This window comes from Chanodichthys erythropterus, chromosome 13 (assembly GCF_024489055.1).
Source record: "Chanodichthys erythropterus isolate Z2021 chromosome 13, ASM2448905v1, whole genome shotgun sequence".
Lineage (NCBI taxonomy): Eukaryota > Metazoa > Chordata > Actinopteri > Cypriniformes > Xenocyprididae > Chanodichthys > Chanodichthys erythropterus.
Genome location: NC_090233.1, coordinates 50,492,127 through 50,505,477, shown reverse-complemented (window position 1 = coordinate 50,505,477; position 13,351 = coordinate 50,492,127).

The following is a 13,351-nucleotide window of genomic DNA, read 5'->3' as shown; positions in this document are numbered from 1 at the left end:
CCAAGTGCTTCTCACAGATAGCTTTGATGGTGTTTTCATCCAGGTGTGCATACTCAGCCCCTGACAAGTGTCTTTTTGTGAATTGTTGTATCCTCTCCAACTCTTTTTGTGATGATGTGTCATTAGGTAAACTGCCGTGGGGACACCTGGACAGCCCGTCTGCGTCTTGATTTTGCTTATCGGCTCTATATTGTAGCTGGAAATCAAATGTTGACAGAGTGGCCAACCATCTGTAGCTCGTGGCGTCGAGCTTAGCGGAGGTAAGAATGTATGTTAATGGATTGCTATCGGTGACAGCAAGAAACGTATTCCCATACAAGTAGTCCTGGAATTTCTCTGTCACTGCCCATTTAAGGGCAAGGAATTCTAATTTATGCGCAGGGTACCTAGACTCACATTTCGACAGACCTCGACTTGCATAAGCAACAACTCGCTTCCGTCCCTGTTGCTCCTGGTAAAGGGCAGCACCAAGTCCCGAGGTGCTCGCATCTGTGTGTAAAATGTAGGGGAGCTTGGGGTCAGCAAACCCGAGGATGGGTGCTGTTGTAAGTTTTCCGATTATGGTGTCGAACGCTGCCTGGCAAGCAGGCGTCCATTTGTCACCAAAGAGGTCCTTTGGGCTGTAGTATCTCTCAGGGTTCTCTGTGGTTTTAGTGTGCTTTCTCAGCGGCGGATAGCCAGCAGTGAGCTCGTTGAGTGGCTTCACAATCTTTGAGTAGTCTTTTACGAACCGGCGGTAATAACCGCAGAAACCCAGGAAGGTTCTTAGCTCTTTAAGATTGTTTGGTTTTGGCCAGGTTTTTAATGCTGCTACTTTGTCTGGATCAGTTTCGATACCCCTTTCAGACACGATGTGGCTGAGGTACTTTACAGAAGTTTGGAAGAACTTGCACTTCCCTGGCGAGAGTTTCAAGCCAAACTCTTTCAATTGGTTGAGCACGCGCATCAACCTTTCCTCGTGTTCCTCCAGTGTTGAGGAAAAGACGATGAGGTCATCAAGAAAAACTAGGGCTTGCTTCAAGTTCAACTCTCCCATATAGCGCTCCATAAGCCTCTGAAACGTGCTAGGGGCGTAAGTTATCCCCTGAGGCATCCTGTTGAACATGAAGAACGCACAGCCTCTATATATTGGGGGTGTATAGGTCTTGGTCTATGTTTGAATGTTGTCTCGTCACTGAGGGTTATATGATGTTTTATTTTGTCAGTGCGACCAAAATCAAGCTCGTGCAGTGCAAACACCTCCGGCATGGAACTTAATTTCTCAGTTATCCTCTCTTTCCATTCATTGGGTACAGGAGAGTCAGTGAAGTCAAGGTTGAGATTTAATTTTCGGTCAAGTTTTGTGGGAAGGTCTGAGTCAGAAGTCTTAGTTGATTGAACACTCTTGACAGCGTGTATCTATGCTATTACAGCCTTTGGGGATAGAGTGATGTCATGATGTGACTCATTCTTGAGCATGACTGGTATGCAGCGTGGTAGTTTCGATGGTAGGCTTACCAAGCTATCTGTCACCAGGATGCCACCTGGCAGGGAAAATGACTTTGATGACTCTACCATCACCCACTTTCCAACATCAGTTGTCCTGTGGCTCACTGATCCTTCAAGGACTTTGGTCTGTCCAGCTGCAATGGTCTCAAAGTCCCTACTATGAAGCCTCACCTCTCCTAAACTGGAATCAACAGTCTTTTCCTGATTTCAAGGGTCTTTAAGACAACTTTGTAGCCGTAAGGAAGAGACTCATAGTTCTGAGGTGCGATATCTGCATACTTTTCATAGAGAACATCCAAAGTATTTGTGCCTATAAGCACTGATGACAAGGTGGAGCGCATGTCAGGTACAACCAAACCCAGTGTGGGCACTTCGATGTCCACTCCAAGCAAGCTCTTTGGGAATTTGATGGTGGCCTCTACATAGCCAAGGTAAGGGACGCTTTGGCCGCTGGCTCCTTCCACTTCAAGCAGGTCATTCAAGGAATTCATAGGTAAGTGAGACAAGTTCTCTAAATAGAAAGATTTGGGGATCGTTGTTACTTGAGAGCCTGAATCCAACAAGCATCTACAGTCTTTGTTACCTATGGTCACTTGTGCAGTGCACTTGGCTCCAATTAGCCCTTTCGGCAGGGTCACTTTCTGTTTTTGTAAATATGGTAGAACCATCACTTCTACCACTAAAGATTGCTTTATAAATAATCTTCATGATCAGTTTCATCGCCTTAGCATACCAGACAGTTTAGAAGACCTCGATATTGCAAAAGAAACTATTGACTCTCTCTTTTCCAGTACATTAGACTCAGTTGCTCCTTTGCGTTTAAAAAAGATTAAGGAAATTAATCCAACGCCATGGTACAATGAGCACACTCGGGCCCTAAAAACAGCAGTTAGAAAAATGGAGCGCAGCTGGAAGAAAACAAAACTAGAAGTATTTCGCATTTCGTGGAGAGAGAAAATGACTGAGTACAGAAAGGCCTTAAAAACTGCTAGATCTGCCTTTTTTTTAAATTTTTTTTAGAAGAAAATAAACACAACCCTAGGTATTTATTTGATACAGTGGCTAAATTAACACTCTGAGGTCTAAAAACGCGCCGGCGCGTTTTGCAGTTTTTTTTCACATTGCAGCAAAACAGACTTCAAATACTCCGTCATTTTTTGTCATAGAGACACAAGTAATATATCAATTGAAACTATAGAATGTCTTCTTTTATTTATATACACTCAAAGTAAAAACAAAATGTTGTGCTTTTTGTAAAATAAAGAAAACTAACATGATGCGTGATCTCTCCTCTCCCTCTGAACGAAATCCAATCTGATAATTCTCAGAAAATGAACTGTAACTTAGTGAATACTAATCACAGAAAAATTAAACTTATGTCTAAAAAAACGTTAAGATGTCAGGTTTTAAATCATGTAAGTCAAATTGAAAACAAACCTTCTGTGTTTATGTAATCTGTATGAAAAGAGAGCCATGTCAGAAGACTGTGATTCAGCTCATTATCCGCTAATGCGGCCACGCACACGGAGCCAGCGCTATTCAGACGCAAATTCAGAGGCAATACATGCATTCATCATCTCAATCGTGTATTTATTGTCTTGAAAAGTGTTTATCTGGATGTAAAAGTCATGGTTAGCGATCTCTAGAAGACATACAGTTAGTTCCTGTTTACTTTTCTTCTATGGATGAATTTTAGATGAGTTTTTGTTTCTTTAGCGCCCTCCTGCTGCTGTATGAATTGGAAACTCCATTCATGGAATAGCCTCTTCTTCTTTTAGATGAATTTGTGGACTAAAAATGCACAGAGCACCCTCCGACTTCAAGGATGAATTGAAAACACCAGCGCTCATAGTAATGACAGTGAATATTAATTAAAAATAACTCCTCTGTATAGAAAATTGACATAAGCATATGAGAATCCAATATTTCTCCAAATGTGCATGCTTTTAAACTAAAAGCCTATATTCAGACTCTTTGCATCACAGAAATACATTATATTTTAAAGTATAATATAAAACCATTACTTTATATTGTAATAATATTTTTCTGTATGTTTCATATATCATAATGAGCTTGAGACATCACAGAAGGTTTTTTTTCACAGCCTACCTGACTGAAATGCCTCATTAATATGCAAGTCATTTCAGCTCATTACTATCCAATTCTTTTGTCTTCTCAGGTGAGAATGGCCCATTTTCAGTGGTGATTCACGCCTCCTCGCATACTGTGTTTCTTGGCAAAAAGTGTCTTACAAAAACTAAATGAATATATTGTTTTATATGAAGGAGTAGGCAGCATAATTTTTACATAATTCTGAAGCAAAAATTCTAGTCTACAACCTCCAATACCCAAAAGTCTTGTGAACACAGATTTACTATACTTTTTTTGGCCTTATTTCAGTGACTTAAGTTTTTTGTTTTTTCAATAACCACGCATAAATGTTATTCCTTCAAAAACACAAACATATACATACATGTTCCTCACATATTATTGTAGCGTAGTTTGTGCTGAATACAGTGTAATGACAATTTTTCCATTAATATGTTTATGAAGAACTGAAAAAAGCACAAATGTCAGAGCATGTCAAAACTTCTCCAGGCCCCAAATCAGCCTCAGACTCCAGAGGGTTAACAAGAAATAAAGCTTCAACTTCTGATGTTTCCAAAGAGCACAGCAGTAATGACTTTATGAACTTCTTTACTTGCAAGATTGATAATATTAGAGAAAAAATTATAACCATGCAACCGTCTCCTACAGTCTTGTGTCAAAAAAAAAAATTCAATTAATCAATCAAAAATTCAATTAATTTACTGCTTTAGGAGAGGAAGAATTGTCTAAACTTGTTAAATCATCAAAATCATCCACATGTATGTTAGACCCTATACCGACTAAGCTATTGAAAGAGATGCTTCCAGAGGTCATAGATCCTCTTAATATTGTTAATTCATCTTTATCACTAGGATACGTACCAAAAACGTTTAAGCTGGCTGTTATTAAACCTCTTATTAAAAAAACTTGATCCTAGAGAATTAGTCAATTACAGGCCGACCTCAAATCTCACTTTTCTGTAAAAAATACTAGAAAAGGCAGTTTCATCACAACTATGTTCCTTTTTAGAAAGAAATAGTATCTGTGAGGATTTCCAGTCAGGATTTAGACCGTACCATAGTACTGAGACTGCTCTCATTAGAGTTACTAATGATTTGCTCTTATCATCAGATCGTGGTTGTATCTCTCTATTAGTGTTACTGGATCTTAGTGCTGCATTTGACACTATTGATCACAATATTCTTCTAAACAGACTCGAAAATTATGTTGGCATTACTGGAATTGCATTGGCATGGTTCAAATCATACTTATCTGACCGTTATCAGTTTGTAGTAGTAAACGATGAGATGTCATATCAATCACAAGTTAAATATGGGGTACCGCAAGGCTCAGTACTAGGACCGTTGCTTTTTACTCTGTACATGCTACCCTTGGGAGATATCATTAGGAAGCATGGCATTAGTTTTCATTGTTACGCTGATGATACTCAGCTCTATATTTCTTCGCGCCCTGACAAAAATCACCAATTCGCTAAATTAACAGAATGTATAGCTGATATAAAAAACTGGATGACCAGTAATTTCCTATTACTAAATTCAGGAAAAACAGAGATTCTAATTTTTGGACCGAAAACTTCTTCACGCAATAATCTAGAATACTGTCTAACACTTGATGGCTGCTCTGTTAAGTCTTCGTCGTCAGCTAGGAACCTGGGTGTGCTCTTTGATACCAATCTTTCATTTGAAAGCCATGTTACTAGCATCTGTAAAACTGCATTCTTCCATCTGAAAAATACATCTAAACTACGACAAATGCTCTCAATGAAAAATGCAGAACAATTAGTTAATGCGTTTAAGACCTCAAGGCTAGATTACTGTAACGCTCTGCTGGGTGGTTGTTCTGCTCGCTTGATAAATAAACTACAGCTCGTACAAAATGCAGCAGCTAGAGTTCTTACTAGAACTAGGAAGTATGACCATATTAGCCCAGTTCTGTCATCACTGCATTGGCTTCCTGCTAAACATCATATAGATTTTAAAATCTTGCTAATTACTTACAAAGCACTAAATGGTTTAGCTCCCCAGTACCTAAGTGAGCTCCTAATACATTATAGTCCTTCACGTTTATTGCGATCTCAGAATTCAGGCCAGCTGATAATACCTAGAATATCAAAATCAACTGCAGGCGGTAGATCCTTCTCCTATTTGGCACCTAAACTCTGGAACAATCTTCCTAGCATTGTTCGGGAAGCAGACACACTCTGTCAGTTTAAATCTAGACTAAAAACGCATCTCTTTAACCTGGCATACACATAACACATTATCAATTTATATTTTCAAATCCGTTAAAGGATTATTAGGCTGCATAAATTAGGTCAGCCGGAACCGGGAACACTTCCTATAACACCAGATGTACTCGTTACATCAGAAAAAGAATGGCATCCACGCTAATATTAGTCTTTCTGTTTATCCCGAGGTTTACCGTAGTCAACCGGATCTGGGCCGTATCCAGCTGAGACCAAGGATCTGCGCCTTGACACGACCACAACGCAGCCCTGAAGTATCAGCAGAGATCGAGTCAACTAGATCATCCATTGTGAAAACATCATCAACACGACAGCCAGTGCCACAGTTCCTCAACAGACCGTCCATACCGGCGTGATGAATACGATCCTCAACTGGACTCGACCACAACGCATCCCTGAAGTATCAGCAGAGATCGAGTCAACTCGATCATCCATTGTGAAGGCCTCATCGACATGACAGCCAGTAGCACAGTTCCTCAACAGACCGTCCATACCGGCGTGATGAATACAATCCTCAACTGGATGGAACTGAAATAAATACTTTGATTGTTGCGATCCTATCAGATTTATGATAGCAACCTGATTGCAACAAAGCACTGTTCGCCAGAGGAGAACTGTCCCCCCGACTAAGCCTGGTTAAACCTAAGGTTTTTTTTTTTTCTCCATTTTTACACCTATTTGCCACTTGTTTGCCACCTGATGTCACCTGATGGAGTTTGGGTTCCTTGCCGCTGTCGCCTTTGGCTTGCTTAGTTGGGGACACTAGACATTTGATATTCAATAGTATTCTTGACATTTATTCAACAGTGCTTCTGATCTGCCTGCATTAACACTATTATTTAAGAGCTGCTGTGCAGCCAAATGATGTACCAGCTATCAATGTAAAGCTGCTTTGACACAATCTGCATTGTAAAATGCGCTATATAAATAAAGGTGACTTGACTTGACTTTTGTGTGTGAGAGTACACACGGGCTCTGTACAGCTTCTTTTTGGGACACTTTGTCTGTGTTCCAGTCCCCGTTTGTCCCGGAACTGGGTCTAGTTTAAATGATCAGGCTTTGAAGCACCATTTTCAATGTCCCATGCTAACTGCTTTTCTCTAAGCTGCTTTCTCTTCTCAGCTACAAGAGATGGGTTTGGCTCACTTTCACACTGAGGCTTAATGTGTCCGTCCTCTCCACATCTAAAGCAATACCAGGGCCTTGGTCTATTGCTTGTGTTGTTGTTTACATCTCGGCTGTGGTGCAGCCTTTGAGATGTTGGAGTGGTAGCTGTTTGGGGAACTACTGGTCTGGCAGCAGATTTAGCCTTTCTACTGTCTTTCTGTGTGATACGTGTGAGCTGGGACTGTAAACTAGCTATTTGTTTCTTTAGGTCTTGGATTTCGGGTCTGTGATCAAGAGCTGGCTGAGATGGGCTGCAGTCTTCTTCACTCTGCACATAAATACCTTGATAATAAGACAACACTCTTGGTTTCATGCGGGATGCTTTGGAAGTATGCTTATCTTCTGCTGTGCGGAGTAACAGGAGGAGTTCAGCAAAGGTAGGTGGGTTCTGCTTCTTTTGTTCTAGCTGGAGTTCAGCTATCAAGATGTTGTCCCAGCAGCCTCTGACAAACTGTCTGAGAAGATGCCGGTCAAGGTCACTTGCGGTTACACCTCCCCTCCTGAGGGTGGTGTTCAGCATCACCTGCAGCCGTTGTAGATAAGCTGAGGGCTTCTCACCGTTATCTTGCATTGTGTTAAGATACTTTGCGAAAAGGTCATCTCCGACCTTGACAGTGCCGAAGGCGGAGTCCAAGATCTCTAAGTACACTTTAAGGGGAGATTCAGGTGTCAGGTGCTTCACAATATCGATAGCGGGTGATAAGAGACTTTCAAGAAGCTTTCGTGACTTGTAAAGATCAGGCTGTGTTGTGTCTTTAAGGAGAAATTCTACATTGGAACACCATGTCTCATAATCCACTTCATTGTTGGGTCGGGGGAAACGCCCAGAGAAGGGTCTGAGTCTCAAAGAAGTGTGCACCTGCAGAGCAGAATCCTCATTTCTCACTATGTGCTCGACTATTACTTTTTATATGTCAGGTGGGTTGACGTCAGAAAGTTTCAAAGCAGGCTGTGTCTTTTATTTAGATTGTGGTGGAGACCAATGATGTTGAACATGCTGCACTGAGGCCGTACTGGGCAGGGGGCTTACTTGTGCAGCATTTTCAGGGCCATATTGCCCTAGGGTATCAGGTGAGTTCTGTTCCATATCTTCATCTTTAGTTTCTGATTGATCTAGATTGACACTCTCACTGATGACGGAGAGCTCTTCTCTGAGGACAGCTGCAAAGTCTTTGCCAGTCAATTTTGCAATGTCCTTTAACTCTGAAAGGTAAGTCTGTGTAGCCGTTTTACTAGCTACAGGTGTGTAGACACTGGCTAAGGCTCTAATGTGATAAGTAACATCAGTCTGAGTCTTACTGTTGAGTCTGTGTGGCAATATAAGAGAGACTGTACAGCTGTACCATACACATACTCTACTACAACCTGTTTGTCTGACGCTGGCTCAGCGAAATCTACTGGGATTACCCTTTGAATGGAACCATATTGTTTCAGGAAATCATATAGTTCTTCATCAGTTTCTGTATCGGCTATACCACTAACTATAACTGAGTTAGGGATTTTCACACTACTCGTTTGAATAACATCCATAATGAATCACTGATAACAATACTATACGGTCTCTGGTTTCTAGTTTTAAATGCTTTAAGCCACTCCTGGCTGGCTCGCCAAGTTTGTAACACCAGTATCACACCACTTACTGTGCCACCGGACCAGTTCTAGGTTCCAAGGAGTGGGGAGCAAAAACAATAATAATTACACCAGAGACAGTTGCTTTAAATACAAAAGGCCGGCAATTTATTGAATGCAAATCACACATGGAATATACAGTTGCAAAACAAAACCAAAAAAAAAAATACCCTGCAGGTTCGTAGTATCGAGGTAAGTATAATAAATGAAAAGGTATTTCACTTTCTTTTTGTTCTCTAGTTCACCTAAGTTATTTTAATCAGGCTAATTTAAGTTAGAACGGTCTTTTCCTAGGTTGCACCTATTTTGGAATTCCTATTTTTCTTCCTGAGTCTTTTCTCTTTCTTTTACAGGTAAGAAAATACCTTCAATTTACAACCAAATCAAATTTGACCACAAGCATTTCCAATCACATTCAAACATATGAACTCAATATGAAAATAAAAGTATAACACCTTAAACTCAAGTTCAAGTCCAAATGTGAGTTCAATTATTTTGTTCAATGAAGTTTCAGTTCGATTCAGTCCAAAAATAATAATTCAATCGGTTTCCAGTTCAGTTCAAAAACAATTCCTGATACTCCTACCACTCTGGTAGCGAGTCACCGTACGCAGGAGATTTCCTCACTGATGCGATGGAGAAGATGAGTTGAAAGTCTCGCCATCCTGAATCCTGTCCGTGCATGTGCACACCTGCACACCGAAGACCAATCCTCGCTCCGACCGAGCCTCAAACCAAGCAAAAAAACCTGACCTGTGTAACAGGTCATAAACACAATAAATTTCTTTTTAAATCCTCAAATTACACAAATGAATGTTTCACAGTCTCTGAGTTGTAACATTACTGCTACGGTGCTTTTTCACCTCAATAATGGCGGCGGAGCGGCCTCTTTTAACTCACGGCTCCATTTCTCACACAAATACCGCACATCGTTCATTCACAAAGCATAAGTTCACTTTTATAACATTCACAGTTTTCATAAACCCAAAATATTAACTGGTAAACCATTTATGGCGAAGCATTTCCTTGTAAACAGCTACATTTTTTAATGTTAGCTCTCCGCCAGAGAAAGAGAGAGAAAAAAAAAAGTATAACACGGCAAAATGTGAAAAAACACCTCAAACTCACCCAAACCGGTGTGGCTTAGTTCTCATAAAATCCCTGTCAGTTCCATATCCCTGAGTATGACGCAGATGGTCATTTAATCTCAGAGGGTTTAAAAAGTATGACTAGAATTGCTCAGTAATTACAAGGACGAGAAGTTACTGATAGTCAAAGTGGGATCTTAGCATGGCTCACAGGATGGCAACAAATGCTTGTATCTGCTTTAATTCCTATAGGTGTAATCCTATTACTTATCACATTTATTAGGGGCCAAGCACCGAAGGTGCTTAGGCACCTATTGTTATTGTTGGTGTTCCGTACGCTTATTATTTTTCTTCTTCTTCCGCTCTTGAAGTCTATGGCAGCCCATAGAACTGCTTGCGGGAAAGTTATGAAATTTGGCACACAGTTAGAGGACAGTCTGAGCTATGTCCATAGCAAATTTGGAGTCTCTAACTCAATCCCTTTAGCGCCACCAGCTGTCCAAAGTTGCACTTATGTTTATGTTAATAACTTTTGAACCGTAAGGGCTAGAAACAAAATTATTTTCCCTCCTGATTCCTTGGCTCAAGATGAATTGACTGTACCATATGACGTCATTTTCCGTCATGAAAATTTTTCCGCCATTTTGAATTTTCTGAAAAACGTACTTTTTCGAACTCCTCCTAGGCCGTTACTCCGATTTTCATGAAAATTGAATCAGATCATCTTCAGACCATGCTGACAAAATGGAATTCAAGTCAATTCTTCAAACCGTTTTCATAAAATAAGCGAACGAATTGTGCAAAGTGCTTGCGAAAATGGACATAAAGCTGTATCTCCGCAACGCTTTATCATATTCAGACCAAACTTGGTACATATCATCACAAGCATGACAAGAGGCATCATGCAGTGTTCCGGTGCAGCGCCACCTACTGGTGCGGAGATATGAAAAATGGTCATTTTTGCTTATAACTTCTGATGGTTTTGTCCAAAAATCATAAATTTGGTCTCGTTGCATTCGGGGAGTCATGCCGAGTAGAATGATTTCCAATTTTCCCATATTGGCAATTTTGGACGTCAGCCATTTTGAATATTGTGCTAAAATGCTGTATTTTACGAAAGCATTAGCGTATCGTTACGAAACTCGGTATGGGTCATCAGGACAATGCCTTGAAGGAGCCTGAGAATTTTCGGACCAGCGCCACCTTGTGGTCAAAAGTTATAACAAAATTTACAAAAATGCTAATAACTTTTGACTGTATTCACCAATTGTAATGAAACTGGTCTCAGTAGATTCCTTGGGTCATGCTGAGAACATAGATATCAAATTTGCCATAGTCGGCTGAACTTCCTGTCCGCCATATTGTTTTTCTTTAAAAACCTACTTTTTCGAACTCCTCCTAGACCGTTGCTCCGATTTTCACCAAAATTGAACCGTGTCATCTTCAGACCATGCCGACAAAAAGTTATGGATTTCAAGTCGATACGTCAAACTGTTTTCATATACCAGAGCAATGAATTTGAGGAATGATGTAAAAATGACTCTTGAAGCTGTATCTCTTCAGTGCTTTGACATATTGACACCAAACTTTGCAAGTGTCATTGTCACCTCACTCTGACCATACCACAACAATCTGGACATAGCGCCACCTATTGGTCAAAAGTGATGAACCAGTAAATCCTCATTTTTGATCATTATTCAGCTCTTTTGCCTAAAATTATCCTAATAGGTCTTTAATTGCTCACTGCTGCAGTTAGCCTGATGCTCCCAGTCGTGTTGGCTTGCTTCTTGTGCCGTTTTTGTGCTTGGCCCCGTAATTGCTGCTTGCAGCTATATTTATCTGTTGTATTATTCCATTTATTAGAGCTTTGATTAATCATGCTATGAATAACTTGGTATCCTCTCAATATGCTTTGATGAATAAAACTGTTAAGTGTTAGTAATTTTGAAGGAAAATAAAGGAAATGTTTGCTGAAGAATGTTATGATTTTGAAGGTAAAGAAAGTGATTGTATTTGTATATGAGAAAAGTAATGCTGATTACCAAACCTAAGGAAACCTTAGAGAGCTATCTGCCCCTTTGCGTGAGCTGACCTGTAAAAATACAGAGTGGTGTTGGTTTAAACAGCATCAGGATGCTTTTGGAGTTCTGAAACACAGGATTTCTAATCCACCAACCTTGAAATACTATGACGTCCTGAAACCTGTCACACTCACCTGTGATGCCTCCCAGTTCGGACTCGGAGCTGCGTGTCTTCAAGAAGGTGCTCTTGTCGCATACGCTTTGTGTACTCTAACACAAACAGAAGTACGTTAGATAGAAAAGAACTTCTGGCTGTGGTATTTGCGTGCACCAAATTCAATGACTACATATACGGTAAACAAATTCACATCGAAACAGACCACCAGCCATTGGTTACCATCCTTAACAAGCCTATCCACACAGCTCCAGCAAGGCTGCAACGCATGATGCTAAGATTGCAGAAATACAATCACATACAAGAAAGGGAAACATATGTTCCTTGCCGACATGTTGTCACGTTCCCCCAGAAACTCACCATACGAACACACAGATGATGGAGCTGACTTCGAAGTTATGTCCGTTCAACACATCCCGTCTTCCAGACTGAAAGAGTTGCAAACTCATACTCCACAGGATCCAGTCCTTCAACGTCTCTGCAGTATTACCAAGTCAGGATGGCCCTCTAGCTAATCAAAGCTGCCAGCAGAAATTCGTAAGTATTTTCCCTTCAGGGATGAGCTCACAGTCGATGAAGATGTACTCATGAAGGGACAGAGGAACGGTTGTTTCAGAATCACTATGCAATGAGTATATCACAGTTATTCACAGAGGTCATCCAGGCCTTGATGCAACCAAATGCAGGGCACGGGGCATTGTATCCTGGCCTTCTTTAACCAAAGACATTGAAAAGGAGGTATTATCGTGCTCTATCTGTAACAGTATGAAACCCCATCAACAAAAAGAGACTCTACACTTACATCACATCCCAGATCTTCCATGGTCAAGTGTGGCTACAGATATCTTTGAGTGGAATGGTCAACACTACCTCGTACTAGATGAATCATATTTGGGATGGTTCGAAATTGATCTGCTTTGTGACCTGTCCTCCAGTACAGTAATCACAAAACTCAAAAGGAACTTCTCTGTTCATGGGAGTCTGCACAAAGTCTTTTCAGACAACGGTACCCAGTTTACAACCAACAGTTCAAAGAATTTGCTGCTGCTTGGGATTTTACACACCACTAGTAGCCCTGAATATCCACAAGCTAACGGGCTAGCCGAGAGGGCAGTGCAGAGTGCAAAACATCTAATGGTGAAATCCAAGAGGGACAGCTCTGATGTGTTTCTTCTATCTAGAAATTTGGCAAATAGTCTTAGAGCTGAAACATGACAAACCAGGGCCCAGATCAGGACGCAGACAAACTGGCTAAACCGACCGTCTGCTAGCCGCCTCACATCACAGAACTCAAATAATTCACAGCACATAGAAACTCTTTCACCTAGATATTATCACATAGAGACTGTGTCTGTACCTCGAACTAGTAAATACAAAAAACTTCCGAAACCTTTTAAGGGTAAAAATTTAATTGATGTTCAAAAAATTA